Genomic DNA, 18,015 nt, shown 5'->3' on the forward strand with positions numbered 1-18,015 from the left:
TTTCACAAAGGAATTGTAGAGGCAGTTTCTAGAGAAAGCATGCATACTCACATACACCTGAGAGTTTTCATATTGTCTGTAAGATAAAGGAAGGGAAAAGAGAGGAGAGGAGAGGAGAGGAGAGGAGAGGAGAGGAGAGGAGAGGAGAGGAGAGGAGAGGAGAGGAGAGGAGAGGAGAGGAGAGGAGAGGAGAGGAGAGGAGAGGAGAGGAGAGGAGAGGAGAGGAGAGGAGAGGAGAGGAGAGGAGAGGAGAGGAGAGGACAATGCAAGGAAAGAGACATCTGAATCAATGAGGCAATATGAATAAGCAAGACTGCTCTAAAAGGAAGGAAATAGGTCAAAGATCATGAAGATCGTGTGCTTCATATCTTTTCCCCTTCAGCTGCAGTCTCTGAGTGCATTTGGGCTGTCTTCCTGCAGCAGCACAGCACCTGCACCTCCACACTTCAAGATGTGCTCTCAGAGCTCTCTACTGTGACAGGGAAAAGGATGGCAAGTGGGAACTGAGATGGGGCAGGAATAGTATCTAATATGTGATGGAGATAAACACCCAGTAGGCATTTGTGTATGTGAGCAGGGAAGCCCCATGCTGAGAAAGCAAGCCCTCTGCCCAATCCTCCTCCTTGCATTTCTGCAAAACTGGGGAGGGAACACACTGACGTGCACATGATTTCCCATCTCATGACTTTATAGCTCTTACAATGAATTGGAGACAACCATGTCAGGCACCTACACAGAACAGACAGTTGCTGGGAAGGACTGACACCTCAAAATGGCCAATCCCACCAACTCCATGACAACCCTCTCCTGGGCTGAGAAGAGCTGTTCTGTGAGGTTCTCTCTATGTTTTCTCTATGGAGAGAGGGCCCCAAAATCAGTGCTGTACCTGGAGAGCAGTGTAGAGTCTAATGTGAGAAAGCTGAATACGGGAGACTGATCCCTAAGACAAAAGTGAGAGAGAAATAAAGATAAACATAAGTGGAATTTCACTGTGAGAGATGAAGTGACATGTGCAGGCACCCTGGGCCCACACACCTGCCCAGACCTTCCTACAGCCCGGCTGAGGTACAGGAGTGCGCCCGAGCTGGCTCATGTACAGCTCTAACCGTAACAGCCTCACTGCCTGAGACCTCAGCAATGCCAAGGATGCAGCGGCAGCATCTGGAGGACGGAATGAACTCAGGCAGGAAGACACCCAGGAAATGACAAGACAGAGACACAGGTCTTGTATAATTGACACCACACAAACTCCCATGAGCTAAGTAACACCAGCAAATTTGCCTGTGCAAATGCGGTACCTACCTGCAACTCTCAGCACGGAGCACTGACTTCTATTGTTGTGCCTGCAAACAAAACCTAGGGGCTGAATCTTACTGTTAATTTCTTCCTGTCCATTTCTTCCCTTCCTTCTTATCTCTGAAGACCCCAACTCCTGCCACACAGACAGCTACGCTCCTGTACTGGGCTTCCAAGCAGTTTCTGCTGTGAGTCATCAGCAGCACCTGAATGTACCTGCTCTCCAAACTCTCCTACTGCTTATAGAAGGAATCAGCTTCCTGAAGGGCCTCACTGCGTCTCTTCTCTCCTTGAGACTACAGGGAGCGAACATTGTACAACTAGTCCCTAGGGGAAGGAAGTTCTGAGCTGGTAGAAAGTGCGTGAATAACTCCAGCGGGGGCTACCCCTCCCCACACCTCTGTGGCGATTCAGCCCGCTCTGAGGAAGAGCAAAACTGAGGTAGAATAATAAGCAATGGCTTCTGTAAACACTGCAGCAAAGACAAGGGAGACCCCAGGGAGGGGATTCAGATCTCCCCCTGCAGAAGACTACATTGGAAATTACTTCTTCGGAATCAAGCAGCTGTAGGTCATGGCAGTCATCTTTCCCATGTCTACCAATGCTCAGTGGGGAGAAAAAGAAACATGCAGCAGACATTTTCTCCAGTCCATGGTGACCTGCAAGGTGGGCTGGGATGTCACCTTTGGGGGTGCCAGGCTCTGTCCTTAGGCCACCCAAACCTCACTTTGGTGCTTAGGGGCTAGAACCATCAAGGCTGAGGTTAGCTGAGATGCCCATATGTCCCCATAGTTTTGAATGTCCTTTTCAAAACGAGTCCACAGTGCCTTGACTGGTTTCTTGCTCCACTGGCTGGCAAGGCAGGAAATGGTGGCCAGTGCAAATGGACTTTTGTCTCCTGGCTCTTCAGGACGGGTGAGATGAATCTCAAAGAAAGGGTGAGAGTCTGCTGAGAGTAACACACTGAACTGTGAGCACCAACATGGAGATGCCCACATCTGGACTTCACATGTGCGGTCCTCATCTGGTCAGTAGTAGCTGAAGGAGGGACCCTGTCACCTGTGCACTGCCTGCGGGGTCTCTTTGGCCTCCCACTGCCACTCCAAGAGGGGCAGAGTTGCCTCTAACCCTTGTGTCATAGCTCTCTGCCCCATATGGATGCCTCAAACAACTCATGGGCAACAGAACGGCTTCCAGGGTCCTATGTTCAGACAATCCCATCCCAGCACTGCATGTGGATGCTCAGCTGGAGGGTGCTGACTTTCCATCTGGATCCCACAATATGGATTTGGGCCATTATATATACCATTATTATTGTTGTTATCATTATTGTTATTTTCCTTTTCTGTTATTGTTCTATTAGATTGCCTTTATCTCAACCCACAAGATTTTTTTTCCTTTCCCCTCCTTTCTCCCTACCCTACTGGGGAGGAGGTGGGGAGTGAGCTGCGTGGTCCTAGTTGCTGGCTGGAGTTAAACCATGCCAAATTGTCTGCAGCCCTCAGCGTCCTGCACTCATCTGTGCCTTGGGTCCCTTAGACTTTTGAGGTCCTGCTTTTGGTTGCTCTCCAGGGCTAAAGAGGGCTTTAACACTCAACAGGTAGAATTCACCCCCAAATGAAACATCATCCCAGAAAAGTAAGCAGTTACAGATACCCCAGAGCAGGTGTGATCCAGCCTCAGTGGGCTTTCTAAAGCATTTCCACAACTACCATCAAGGACAGCAGAGCCGATGAGGGTGAACATTGCCATGTCCTTGGCCACAGGTATGTGGTCCCAGCTGCAGATCTCGTATCCAAGTGCCTGGTGGCCTGTCCAAGGTGACCCATCTGGCTTCCTGGCAGCCTGGAGCCAGAGCAGGAGCCAGACTGGGGAAAGGAGGTACTGAATGTGGGACCAAGAGAAAATACAGCACTGCAGATCCCAGCACTACATATGTTTTCTCAGCTAGAGGGTTCTGACTCTTCAGGTCAACCCCATCCATTGATTTGAGTCTGTTGCCCAGTAAGGATAACCCAGTTCATTTAATACAGTCTGGACTACTCTATTAGTCCTCCCTGTTTTGATTTTTCAGAGGTGCTGAGAATGTAAGACCAGTTGAAGGATGATTCCCATTCTGTTTGTGCCTAGTAAAGACCCAAAGATGCATGAGAAAGGGTTCAGGCTTTCATGAAAAAAGGTCATCTGAGAGACCACATAGTGAATATGTCATAATATGTGGGCAGTAGCAGTTAGAATGCATTTTTCTGTCCCCTGTACATCTGATTCTGGTTCTGTTAATGGGACAAATCTTTCTTTATGTCCATAACTTCCTGAGTGGCCTATAAAGTGGCCTGCAATTTCTTAGAATTGCTTGAGGATTTGGAGGAAGACTTTTCCAAGACTGAGCAGTCACTGAGAAGTACAAACAGAAGACATGAGCTCCATCAATGTGCTTATTCCTTCTGTGTCTCTTTGACCACAGTTGGGGCCAGAGCTGGAAAAACATTTTGGCTGTAGGGAGCTCCAGGACCATCTTCCACATCACCATGGGCAAGGTTTCTTGCATTACCTCTTTCCATGGATGGCTCATCTTCTGCAATGACTGACCCCTTAAAAACAGAAAAAAAAATCTGGTTACTTGTTCCCCCTGTCCAGATCCCAGGGCAGGAAGGGAGAGACTGGTCCCCAGAAGGTCTGCCCTTAAGCCTTGACTCAGGAAACATAATTTCCTGTGGGGTCAGGAGCCTTTTGGGTTATTGAGGTTTTGTGGTTAACGAATTACTTGGCCCTGAGAGGCAGAAATGCTCTGTGCTAGGCTTGAGTTGTGCTGGAGAAACTGGATGATCTTTGAGAGTGTTAGGGGCCTGAGCTCTGCCTGTGAAGGAGCTTCTGAGAGGTGATTTTTTCCACACTAGATAAGGGATTCAGTCTTCCCAAGGAACTATTCCTGAGCCTGAATATCTGTCCTCCTCTTGTTGTGGGGCACTGCTTGTTTGCTTGTGAATATGGGAAGGCAATATAGAAGTCTTCAATTTTGTGCTTTACTTCTCTAAATGTTGGATCATACACTTCAGGAAAGCAGAAAGGAATGGGGGTGTGGGGGTCTATGAACAATAGACCTCACCCTTCTTGTGAGACTTGAGAATTTGACCAAGGCATTGTGACTCCCAGCACAGCTTGCTCTAACCACCAGGCTACACATTTCCTCCAGACATGGAGTCCCAAGTCCAGCCCTTTGAACTGGAACTCAACAGCCACCCCTCCCTACTGAAAACCCAGGAGTCCAAACTGCAGTTCTCCAGAGTGTGGGATTCTAGGCTTTGCCTAGATGTGGGATCAAACAAGAGAACTGGATCCACAATCTGCAGTTTACTCCTCCTCCAGCTCTCAGGAATGTAGACTTTCTTCAGTTTGCAATTCTATAGAAAACAACGCCTTATTCTGCTTTGGTACATCTTTGTCACGCCTAAACAAAATTATCTCTCTTGGCACTAGAGGACAAAAATACCCTCTCTATTGTAAATTATGGTAACCAGTTTATCCCAGATGAAGGTCTCACTCTGCTTTGCTTAAGGAACAAGTGGTCGATCAGAGTGAAGATGACCTTATAGAGCTCTTACAAACATTTCCTGTCACAAAATGTCAAGCTCCTACAGCAACTCGTTATGTACATGGTAATTTCAGAGTGCATTCATTTCTGAATTGCTTAACTGGCTATGTCCTTGCAAGGTGAATCATCCCCAGGGCTCATTGGGAAGAGCTAATAACACAAACCCATGGTGCCTCTTTGCCATAGTTCAAAACTTTGTAGACAACTCAGAGCGTGTGGTTGGAATGAGAAGGGAAGGCTCCAAGTGCCATATTGTCACTTTGCCAAGGACTAGGTGGCTTTGCTCCTACGCTGGTGCAGCCACCCATGCTCTAATTTGTGGGCCATGGTCTTTGTGCTGGCTGGGGAGAGAGGGCTAACCCTGGTTATTTGGATTGGACAGCATTGGCCTGCTCTTCTGCCCTTGCTGGGAACAGTAGAGAACATTCTGCTGGGAACCATGAGTTCTAGGGCCAGGTCCCAGCCCTTCTGGGCACTGTTAGCAAGTTGCTGAAGGCCCAGTGTTACAAAGTGAATTGAGGCACTGGTTAGCCCTGCCTGGATGCTCCTAACTGAGGTGTTTTGAGAGGTTTAGGGGGTTGTTACCTCCTAAAGGAAAGAAAGAAACCACATTGGAGTTTGTCAAGTTTGCAGAAAATGAAGACACAAAGAAATGAATACATGAAACCTTGCAGCTCCCTGATGACTGCAAGAAGTGGAGGTCTGGAACCAGCCAGATCTTTTGTGCAGGAAGTCATGTTGCAGCAGTCGGTTGTAAGTTTGGGACAAGCCTGACTTGTCACAAGCTGCGAATGCGGAGGTGAGGAAATAGAAATGAAGCTGAGCTGATGAAGCTACTTCCAGCATTAATTACTGACAAATACACTCTCTTCAACATGCAACAAATTGCTAATTAGCCGGCGGAAATTTTTTATCAGCATGTCATTTCCCGTTTGTCTTAATGTAGTTACCTCCCCTTGCAGCAGGTTTTCATTTCTCCCCCCTTCAGTTTTGTTTGTGAGGCGCTGGAAGGTGTGCTGGGTCAGAGAACAGGTTTAGTCCCTCCTGCAGGGATTGTTGACCAGGACTTTGGGTGGATGCATACCAGCATGCCTAACAATTCCCTGCAAGCAGTTCAGGACCTCCCCTTCGTCAGGTAGATTACATCCTTTAATGTCTTCTACTGGAGAAAACAATAATTTGGAAAGCTTCTGGCTACACTTGGGACATGTAGGCAATACCCCATGCTCTCCCCCTGCAATGTAACTCTCTTTTCTCTCCCACTATACAACAAAATGTGCTATCCTTAAAGTTCGTCTTCTGTACAAGCTGCCTCCCCAGCACAACTTGATGCTGAGCAAGAGGAACGTCCTTCCCCAAGAGCCTGTGGGAATGCTGCCTTCTAAGGGCCTCCTGCAGGCCTCAGAGTCCTCACCAGAGCCCAGGACTTGCCAGGGTCCACATCCACAGGACACGTTCTGAGGCTGCGAGGATATTTCTGGGGAGAGATAAAGCAAGGCAGAGCCTCATGGCCACAGGTTCTGGAGAAACCTTCCTTAGTTTCAACGTGCAGGTCCTGAAAGGGGCCTAGTCATCATGTCCCACTCCACCTTTCCTCTGGGAATGGTGAATGGTCATCATATGCCAGAGCCTTCACTAGCAGACTTAGGACACTGCAGAAGCTGGAGAGGCTGCAGAAGCTGGAGAGGTCACATCCCCCGTGGTGTGCTGGAATGACAGGCACAAGGATTTCAAGGACAGGAGTGTTTTCATACAGGCAGAAGATGTGGACCAAGTGCCAGAAAGGTCTCATGTAAGCATGTGATGTTGGCCTGGGTCCAGCTACTTGCACTCGTGTAATCCTCAGCCCAACACCCAAAGGTTTCTGTGTGAGGGGGCATGTTATGCACTTCTTTCTTCCTCCCTCCCTTCCTCCATCCCAGCTTGCTCCCTCCCAACTTGCCAGACAGACATATGTTGTTGCTTCCTCAGGTGAGTGCGCTGTGTTGCTGGGATTTAAAGTATATTGCCAACCTGTTTGGCTTTCTGCCCACTCTGGGAAATCGCTGGGAGTTCTCAGCACAGAGTACTGATCTCTCTGGAGCTTTATTCTACCCCAAGGTGCTCCGGATCTTCCCTGTTGGGGTGGGATCCAGCATCTCCTCACTGAAGCCCACGGTTAACTTCTGTGGATGCATATGTGCTTGCTTGTGTGGACATTTGTGCATGTGGATCTCTGTGAATGCATGTAGGTGCACAAAGTCGTGCATGATTCCATGCAGATCTGCATGACCATGTGTATTTGTGCGTTCTTGTGTGTCACTCATCACAAGGGAATGCGCTGCTTATGGTGCTCTACTGTGCTGTCCATGAGCACTACAGAGCAGCAGGTTCTGAAGGTTTCAGTCGGAGTTCTTGTTTTCTTCATGATCACACTTATTGACATCACAAGCAAATGGAAGGAATGTCAGAACTACATACACAGATTCATATGAGGACATGCTCACATGCACACACAAAGTGTGCACATACATGCATAGTTATTTGGACACACATGTATGTATCATTACAAGCATGCGTACCTAGGTATATGTGCACATCTCACACATAAACAGGTGAAAACACACACAATGTGCCTGCACAAACACAAACCTTTACTCACATGTCAGCACACAGGTACTGGGTCTCTCTGGGATGGAGTTAATTTTGCCCTTCTTAGCCCTCATAGTGCTGCGCTTTGTATTTGTAGCTAGAACGGTGCAGATAAAAAACTAACGTTTTGACTCCTGCTAAGCAGTGCTTCCACAGGAGCAAGGCTGTCTCTCCAACTCCCTCTCCCAAAGTTCAGTAGACTTGGGGTGGGCAACAGGTTGGAAGGGGACACAGCTAGAAGAGCAGATCCAGACTGACCAAAAAGATATTCCATACCATATGACGTCATGCCTAGCAATAAAAGGCAAGAGAAGGGAGGGGGAGTTTGGGGACATTTGTTATTAAGGGGTTTGTCTTCCAAAGCAACCGCTATACAAACTCTGGCCCTGGTTCCCAGGAGTGGCTGGACATTGCCTGATGATGGCAAGTAGAGAATAAATATTTTTGCTTCGCTTTGCTTCTGTGTGCAGCCTTTGCTTTTCTTCATTAAACTGCCTTTATCTTGACTCACGAGTGAGTTATCCTATTTTTCCCCCCCTGTCCTTCTGAGCAAGGGGTCTGAGAGAGCAGCTTGGTGGACACCTGGTGGCCAGAGAAAGTCAACTCACCTCAGTCTTGTTGGTGTTTAATGTGGGGCTTGAAACAATGGCAGTTTGGAATCTGAGTGGTAGATTTTAATTGGCAGGATTCTGTGCAGGTCAGGGAGTTCTCTTGCTGCTCTGTTTATATCTTTATTTGTTTGAACTTGGACCATGTTAATAGAACCAAAGGCAATGTGTTTTGCCGTGGCATTGAGGCCCTTATTGTGCTGGGGAAGGTGTCTTGTGGAGAAGATGACGGAATACACCTCCCTCTTCCCATTCATAAATGAAGTGGGTTGTTTTGTTTCACAAGCTGCTGAGGTCTTGGTCACCCTTATGTGAGGTGTTTAATTAACAGCTGTAATAATTAACACTGTTGGCTTATTGTCAGGTTTGTGGAATCCAGTGTCAACCTGTTTTAGGAGGAGACAACTTTTGGGTGAAGCAACTGTGAAACATGCCCTGAGGTGGTTAGTCCCCGGGTGGCAGGGAGTGCGGAAGGATTTGGGCAAGTGCTCAGGGAGGTTATCATCTCCTGTAGCCTGGAATTTTACACTTGAACAGGTTAGCAATCCTGGTAAATTGACATGCCACCTAATAGAAGGGTGTCTTGCCTACCCCAGTGAAAACTAGCAGCTTTTAGCACTGTACTGGGGGCTTGACCTGTGCCTATCAAGCCACGATTCAGTTCTATCAGAAGACTGTGGTTGTGACAGGGACCAAACCACATCTGAGGACACCATGAGTGAGATAATGACCCAAACACTAACTACAGTAAGCATCTATTCCAACCCAAACCATTCTATGATTCTATCATCCTATGATTTTAGAATTGCATTGTCTCCTGTGGAAACATATATATTTTCATTCCTGGTGACATTTGGTGTAGACTGAAGCAACAGAATAGGCATTGTATGACTGTGGAAGACTCTCTGGTGATGCTCCCTTGATATGAGTGTATTGATCCCTCCCACTCCAAATTTAAATCTTGACTTAGTATGAAGTATTCTGTCTTATAAGGCTAGAGAAGCTGTAATCTTATTCAAGAATGTGTTTCTGAGAAATTAAGCTCATACTCACTGATATTTAAGAACTGTTGGATCCAAGTCCTTTCTGGGACTGAAATTCATTTGAGAAGTTAACTCTCCAATTAGAATGTCCAGGTGGTCCAGGTTGCATTGTCATCATGTCAGGGTACAGTGCTCAGAGTCCATCAGTCCCCTCCCAGTGGCCTTGTTGTGTCACTGCTTAATTTATGGAACTTCAGGCGCCATTTGCATGAAATCAAACCAGTCCAGTTGATGACAGCTGAACCACATCATTTCAGTCTTTCTTCTAAGGTAAACTGATAGAGAAGTCATGTTTCTTTCCCTCACCTGCCAATGGAAGTTCAACTCTTCTTGCACCTTCTGAACTCTGAAGGCTGGTGATGGCAGCAGAGTGATGTATTGGATTGTGTTGCTACTCAGCTGTGGGTACATGGTCTGGCTTGTTCTGTAAATTGGGAGAAGTTTTGCAGGCTCACTGGAAAATGCTATCTGAAAATTGGAAAATGTGCTGAGCTCTGGTTATCACAGCTACATGCCCTTGCATTGGCTCTGAATGGGGCCAAGGAGCTGATGTCCACCTGCAAAGGCACATGCTGGTGAGTAGAGATCACTGTCATCCTGACACAGAGCACCTAAAAGAAGTTCCCTCCCTGTGTGCAGGTAGTGTTCATGCCTCACTCCCCTGAGCTCTCATCTTAGGCCTGTGTGGCCAGTTATTACATGCCTGTGGTCTCATGTACCTGAGGACAGAGTTGGCTGCTGACTTCTGCACCACGGAGATGCCCCTGTTGAATCCCCTCATGTTCACCCTGAGGAATCAAGAGATGAGAGCTGACTTCATCATGTTGTCTTGCAGGAGGGGGCTGGGCCAGAGTCAGTAGGTATTTTCCCTCCACATGATACACCTGTGGACTGAGGAAGAGGAGGGAGAATCATGGACTTGTGAATCATGATGCCAGTTGGGGAGGGAAGCTGTCCCAGAAAGTGCTGGAAAGGAGGACTGGATTTTGTTCTTGTGTTTGAGAGGGAGGAAGGATCTATCTGACTCCAGAAAGGTGCTGTTTCTCTCCCAGACCACATTTCTTCCAGCGGCTCTGACTTCTCCTAATATATTCAGCTTCTCTCCCTTTACTTGTTCCACATCCCCAGCTCCCATAACCTCCCCCCCTGCCTGCCCTTCAGCACTTGATTCTTTCTCCGTTTTTGCATGACAGTCAACACCTGCTTTGCATCCTCTGGAGACTTCACCTCATAGCTTACCTTTCCTTTTATATTGATGGATGATAGCATCCAGCAGAACTCCATGTCCTTTACTTCCAGATGTAGTTCTAAATGTCCAATTTAAATGTTAATTTTGAGAACATAAGCATACTGTAAAAATAGAAAGCACTTAACTTCGTAAAATTCCTGCCATGCCCTCTTGCTGTCATCCTGGGTCCACTTTGGCTGCTTTCAGGGTGCTGGGATTCCCACGGCCAAGGTGCCCATGCTGGGGGCAACCCCTGCCCACATTCCCTTACACCCAGTGTTGTTCCAGGCAGCTCCGCTCCTGCTGGTCCCTCCAGTGGTGCTACCTTTAGGCCCCAGGGCTGAGCTGCCAGCTCCTGCTCGGTCTGTGTTCCCAGCCTCTGTTTCTGGGGCTGCTACTGGCCTTTCACAGGGCACTTAGCTGGCAATACTGACTCCAAGGACAGCACCAGCCTGTGGGGTTCTGGGGTGGAGGGTCAGTGTGTGGACTTGGGGTGCTGTGCCCCCAGGCAGCAGCATCTGACCTATTCCTGCTGCTGCATCTCACAAAATCCAACAGTGCCAGATGGCCCCATGATGGCAGATCATCCCACTACTGTCTGTCCTGGGCAGTGCAGGGGGAACACAGCTTGGCAGCCCTGTGGTCCTTGTCCTGTCCCACTTCTGTTGTGCCTGCCCTGAGCCCTGTCTCCGTGGGCCACAGCCCCACTGAGTGCCCCACTCCCACCACTTTTGCCTCCCCTCCGTGACCTGCCAGGGACTAGGACTGAGTGAGATCCCATGTGGCACTGGTGCAGGGCACAGCTGCAGAGCAGAGCTGGTACATGGCAACATGGTACAAGGTAATATGGACAGCAGAGACCCAGGGTTGGTGGGGGGCAGTGAGGTGTGGGGGGCAGAGCGGTGGGCTGGGGAAGTGCTGGGGCACAGGTCTGGTGGTCCTGGCTGTGATGCTCCTGGGTGCACAGGGCTGGGGGCAGAGCCAAGGAGCCAGGCTGGGGGCTGCGTGGGACCAGGACTGGGGCTGGGCATGGGGTGGCCCCACAGCTCCCTCAAGTCTGCTGTGACCTCTGGCTTTTTCACAGCCTTCTTTGGCTTAGATTGTCCTCCCGTCCATCCCTCCCTCTGCTCTCATCTCACCTTCCCTCAGCAAACTCATCAGTCTGTTTTTCATCCAGCTCTCCCTGGTTCTGTCCTTTCCTCTGTCTTCCTGTATGATGCTGGCATCCTCAGGGAACTCTTCTGCTTATCATCTCTTTCTGTTCCTGATTGCTTCTGCAGGATTTGTCCTGGGAAACAGCAGGCAGGGCTGGGCAGAAAGCAGCATTCGAGGTTATTTTCTTCTTTATCTCCTCTGCAGCAGCTGTACGCATAGCCCAGGTGAATCAGGAGCTGTTGGCAGAGACCAACAACTGCTCATACCCTGACATTCAGTCCACTGAATTCATCTACCGGTACCGTCAGCTCCCGGGCTGAGGCCCCGCATTCCTCGTGAGCGCTCTTAAGGACTCCAAAGCAGTGCGGAACCTGTCGGGGCGGCTGTGGGTGGCGGCAGACCGCCGGTCCAGCGGCCTGTGGCTCGCCCGGCCCCGGCGCGGGGACGCGGCGGTGTATTACTGCGCCCTGGGAGCCACGGGGAGAGGAGCCGGGGCTGCGGCCGGGCACGAACCACCGCGGGCGGGGCCGGGCGTGTGTCGGGGTTGGGGGGACAGCCCCGGACGGGCCCGCCAGGGGGCGCTGCCGCCCCGCCCATCGGGTCCGCCTCGCCCCGCCCGGCCCCGCCCGGCCCCGCCCACACCCAGCACTGGAATCAGCACCAGCATCAGCACCGGGCCCATCCCACCACCCATGAGGTCGCTCCCTGACACAGCTGTGGAGCAGCCCACCAGGCAGAATACATCTCCTGCCAATCACACCCTGTTGCCCTCCATACTCCCACTAAGATGGAGAAAGGAATCCTCTGCATTGGTATAGGTGTCAGGGAACGACATCATGATGGGACCAGTGGCAGCATCTGGCAGTGCCTAGGAAGGAGTGATTGCAGCTTCCAACCCTGCTGACCCCTGGCGAGGAGCCACACCTTTCTGCTTTGCAGAGGGACATAGGCAGCAGAGGTCCTCCTGCCTATGGGTAGACAGACAGCCCTCAGTCCTGCTGTAAGGGCCAGACATTGCTGCCCCACTGCGGGTAGGGGCTTCTTCTATTGTTTGTTCGCTTGTTTGTTTGGTTTTGACTAACATAACCATGGAAATTCTGAGCAGTGTTGGAACGAGAAGACCCATCTGACATGTTGCTGTTAGCTTTTTCCTTAAAAAAAGAAAAATAACTGGTTTCTTGTTTGGTTACTTTGTAAACAAGCTCAGATACACAATCCTCCAGTTTCATAATCTCCCTCTAAGGCATTCCTGTTTCTGCTAGGACTTAAACTCAAGAAGTTAGTTCAAGTTCAACATGAGCATGTGAAAGGGAAGTAGAGGTTACCAACACCTTCAGGCGTTCCTCACAGTGACTAGTTTTGAGACCAAGAGCTTGTTGTATGTATCTTCTTCAACCCCAAACACAGAACCTTTGGTGTTGATGTAAGGTCCTGGAGATTGAATGAATGCTTGAACCAGACATTTGTTGTACAGACACTTTTTGGGCTCAAAGGAAGTTAAGTTCATGCTTCAAGAGTGAAAATTGCTATGCAGAGATATGGTTTTGAAGATCTGAGTTTGAAAGCTAGAAAGAAGCCTTTGGAAGGAGAGTTCTGGGTCCAGCCAGACCCTGGGGAACCTTTTTCTGTGCCTGGCCCTACCTCCATCTAGACAATACCTATAGACGAGGTGGATGTGGGTGGGCTTGAAGTGGGCCTTCCCCACTCCGAGGATGCAGACCTCATGTCCAGCTGGGTACTATATGGCCAGAGAAAATCGTCATGGACAACTCCCTTGACAGGCTCATTAAGATCACCATGACACGTAAGGTGCTAGAAGGCTCCCGGCAGCCTTCTCTTGCCTGACACTGGACTGCGTGATCTGTTCCTTAGTCTACTACATAAATTCTCAGGTGTCCAAGGCATCCTTGACAGTGTGACCTGGAGTTTGGAGGCAGCAATTCTACAGCAGGTATGTCTGCCTGAGAGGATGCTCAAACAACTTCTGACTTAGAGGGCTGTGAAAAGCCTAGCTGCTGCCTCACTGGTCAAACAAGAACCTCCAAGTGCTGAAAAACTTGACCCTGGCCCTAGGCAACCTGTGGCATAGCAAAGATTGTAACTTGATTCCATTTCTTAGGATAATCACCAGTCTATCAACTCTCTTGAGAGCCTCCCTGGGTCGGCAATGTGGGGATGCAAGGAAATCTGTCTGCAGCAACAGCTACAGAAATTTTCTCTACTCCCCACAGTGAGGTTTGGAGGCTGATATGACCCAGCAGAGGGAGGAGAAGATGGGAACCTGCAAAAAAACAACTCAGTCTCTCTTGGAACTCTGTAGGCAACCTGTGAAAGGGATATGTGACAGTCCTGTTTTTTCTGGCAGTCTTGGTGGGACTTGCAGCCTTTGGTGAGATGTATCTTTCAGGCAAGGTTTGGAGCAAGAGGAGTTGCTGGCCCAGGCCCCTCAGATGTGGATGTATAAATTTAAACCTTGGGTAGATTCAGGGAGGTTTTCCTCTGTGCTGTCTGTGGAGAACTTCCAGGTGCTTTTCCATGTGTGGGATGCCAAGATGCAGGACAGCACTTCCTGTCTTTCCACTGAGCCCACATTGGTGTCCACAGCATGCAGCATAACACAGAAAGAAGGGGGATGTGTATGTTCCCTGTGGAGTGATTCTCTCCCCAGCACTGTTTGCATGTTGATCTGACCTCAGCTTGTTCAGCAATGGCCTGTAGCGGTTGTGGTGAGGTTGGGTCTCTGTGTCCCCAGCCTGTGCAGCAGAGACAAACATCATTAACAGTATGGTGATGTGACTTTTCTGTCTGAGTTCAGGTCCAGGGTCTTAGGAAAAGAGCAAAACAGTCCAATAAATCTGTCAAGTTCAAGGGCTGTCTGAGCTTGGAGAAGAGCTATTGAGGGATGCTGCATGGACCACAGCAGGCTCCATTAAACCCCCTGAGCTGAAACTAACTGCAGCATGGGAATGAGTATTAAAAAGATGTATCTGACTGGCTTGTCCTGCTTTTATTCTTCCCTTAACCTCCTCTGAAGCACACTTTTGCAGAATGGAGCCCTTGTTGTGAGACATGACTGGTCTTGTAGCTTTATCTCCTAGCCAAAATAGCTTGAGGAAGGAAAATCCCTTCCTAGCTGTGCACCTGGGCGTCAGCCAAACCCTCAGCATGTGGAAACGACCCATCAGCCCAAGACTGGGGAAGGTTTTCTGTTCAACCAGATTCCCACCCATGCCCCAAGCTGTTCCATTGCTTTTCACATCTCTCCTCTATCTCAGGTGAATCACTGTTGCTTTTCTGGGTGGAATCCATGTGACCCAATTTTCTCACGGAAAACAGTTGTTCACTCCATCTCTAGGAATGAGCTTGCCCCTCTGTGCACAGTGTTGTGCTAAGTCCATTTGGTGAAGCAAAGAGCTGTCCTTGGAGAGCAGCTGTGTTGGACGCTGACAAAACCAACTATGGTGGCTGCAAAGAAGTTTTAGCTGAATTTTCTTTTCTGAAGGAGTAAAAGTGTATGTGTTAGCAGTGAAGCCTTCTGGAGTGACAGGGAGAGCTTAGTGCTCCCAATTGGGGTGTATCAAAAGGAGAGATAAAAAAAGGAGAATCAGAAGGTGGCAAGAGAATGAGGCACCTCAAGAAAAGAGATGTCCTGTGCCTGAGAGGGATAGGAAGGTGGGTGGCCGCTGAGAAGTGCAGACGGAGGGTCTGCATTAACCTGCTCAGTTAACATGCTCACATCTTCTGTGTTTCTTTGTCTACACTTACATCTGGAAAGCTGGATGCACATTGTGTCTGCGGAGAGCTCAGGGGATGGTTCTTCCGCATGGCCATCTGCAGATTGTTGTCCCAAAGTGGGGTCGTTTACCCAGTGTGCAAGATGCCAACGTACACCCAGAGCAGAGGTATTTATTTAAATAATTTCTGCTCAGACCTGGGTGCTAGGTGGTAATCCACAAAGCTAGCACACCAGCCTACAAACTCTTTGGAATATTTATACGGTTCAAAACACAGAAATACACACCCTTAATTATAATTATTGGTTAGTACCTTTTCTTAACAATTTCTATTGGTTAGTACAGTCTCTCACTTTTCTTTAAAGCTACAATGTCCTTTAATTGATGTGCACATGCTCCAGTACAGTGTGTGTGTGTGGGGGGGGGCAGTTCTGTTCAGTCTCTAAGTGAGTTGATGGTCACAATCTCCCACTGTCACCTTTACCTTTCCCCCAGTTACTGCAAATCTTTGTCATATTTCTGCTTCTTCCAGCAGCTGTCCAGTTTTCAGCCAGTTTCGGTGCCTTCTGCGGAGGGATGTCAGCCTTCTATTCTTTTTCAAGGGTATTTCCATTATCAAGGCACGTATTGTTTGTACAAAGTGTCCTGTTTCACAAGGCCTTGCTACCTTTTTGCAGCTTTTTCTCTTGGTTAGTGAGAAATTCTACCTTCTAAAGTACATTCTACCTTTTAAAAGTTTTACCTTTTTAAAGTACATCAGGATCACCCCCAGGGTGTCGTCCATGAAAAGGTTCAGTGGGCTGTTGGCTGAGGGACCAAAATTATTCACTGCCAGAGCAGGCAGAACAAGAGAGGGAGTGTTTCAGGCAAGATAAGAACAAATATTTTCTCTTTTTTACTTTTATTTTCTCTTTTTCTTCCTTTACCTTCCACACTGGGTTGTTTCCAGAAACTCTGCTCTTGGGGCTCTGAGGTGGTTTTCTGACTTTCTCACACACAAACAGGAGTGTTGGTATTAGCATGCACCTCAGCTTAGTGTGGATTCCACTGCCAGTAATGCCAGTCACCTCCTGCCAGAGTGCCCCCAGAGGGGACCTGTGCTGTGCGCCAGCTCCATGCTTTCCTATTGCCCGGAGCCTCCAGAGAACAGCCTGTAGTGCCTGGTCCTCGTGTGCTGGGACCATGATACCTCCAGCTGGGTGAGGCACCCAAGGAGACACTATGAGAACATTATATCCCACTTCCAATTCCCTGTCATCTTGAATGGCTCCTGGGTTGCTGAGTACATGCTCAGGGGCTATGCCTTCCTTCCACTCAGCCTAGCACTTCACCAGCAAACGTTAGCATGGGAAGACGTTTCCTACCTTGGTGGCACATACCTGCCCTCCATAACGTTGCTGCAGATCCTGGCAGTTTTTGAGGTTTGTTGGAAGACAGATTCTCCATGAAGACATATTGCCCCTGAAACAAGGCTCTGGTGTCCCGGACAGGATGAGGAGATGGAGATACTCTGGCACTGGTGAGTCACCTGGTGCACTGGTGAATCACGCAGTGGCACTGCTTGCAGTCTCAGAGAATAAGTGAGGTCTTGGTCTCTGGGCACATCAAGATTGTGCCCCCTGCATAAATGATGAGTATGGAGAGTGATTCTGCCCAGAACCACAGGCAGGAGGAGAGTGAGGGGAGCATTGCCTGGTCCATGGGACCCTGCATGCCTGAGCCCTTATTTCAAGCGCAGTGGTGCCTTTAGGAGTTCCGCCTCTGCACGTAGGAGATGGTGATTGCCTGAGGGTGACAAGTGTTTAAATCACTACCTGGAGCTGAGGGTGGATGTCAAAGAAACTGTCAAATATCATTGAAAGGCATACCTAAATACCTAAACCTGATTTTTTTTTTTTGTGTCTGTGTCTTTGTTTCTCACCATCCTATTCAAGTTTTAATTGGTGATAATTTACATTGATCTTCCCCAAGTTGATTCTGGTTTGCTTGTGAGGGTAATTGGTATTTGATCTCCATGTCTTTATCTTGACCCACGAGTTTTTTCACCTTATTTTCTCCCTCTGTCTTGTTGAGGAGGGGGATTGAGAAAGAGTGGGTGCACGTCTGGCAGCCAGCTAAGGTTGAACTCACCAAAGGACATGATAAAGCTACTCCAAACAGGACAATATGATGCCCTTGAGAAACATAAACATAAGCAAGAAATAAGAAGGTGGAGGACAGGACCAGGAACACAACCAGGAAAGAATATGGACAAGTCTTGCATTTGAAACCTTTCTGAGAATTGGGAAATTGCAAATATTCTTGGAAAGAATAAAATCACACAAGAGCTAATAGCATGTCTCTGAGTCAAAAGGGGTCACATTTCGAAAAACCCCTCTCATTGTCTTCTTCAAACTGTCAAGAGCTGCAGGTCAGGAGTAGCTGAACTGGAAAAAAAAACCCACCGCACTTTGTTACTTTTATGTTCACTTTTGTTTTAAGAGAATGCATTCTGCATTTTGTTTAAGAGAATGCATTGGCTTGGTGTGGATGATCATGCAGGTGATTATTTGCAATATCTAGCTGAATTTTTTATTACTTAGGGCCTTCCTTCAAGCAGATTGTTGGTTTGTTTTGTTTTGTTTTGTTTTGTTTTTACTTTGAGATAATGTCCTTTGTAACTTTTAGAGCCATGGCAAAGAATAGGACACCCGTAACTCACCTCATTCCTCTGGGCTTCCTGACCTTT

The 18,015-nt window shown here is 48.5% G+C and overlaps 1 protein-coding gene and 1 pseudogene across 2 annotated transcripts in view; both read right to left on the reverse strand.

Annotated features, from left to right (window-relative positions):
• Window positions 1-18,015, reverse strand: part of LOC309680974 (feather keratin 1-like) — a 283,730-nt pseudogene that overhangs the window by 95,234 nt on the left and 170,481 nt on the right. The gene's annotated exons all lie outside the window — the stretch shown is intronic.
• Window positions 1-18,015, reverse strand: part of LOC309681160 (uncharacterized protein) — a gene marked incomplete at both ends in the record, with an annotated part of 195,815 nt that overhangs the window by 52,269 nt on the left and 125,531 nt on the right. The gene's annotated exons all lie outside the window — the stretch shown is intronic.

This window comes from Vanellus vanellus (assembly GCF_965231255.1).
Source record: "Vanellus vanellus genome assembly, chromosome: 24".
Taxonomy (NCBI): domain Eukaryota; kingdom Metazoa; phylum Chordata; class Aves; order Charadriiformes; family Charadriidae; genus Vanellus; species Vanellus vanellus.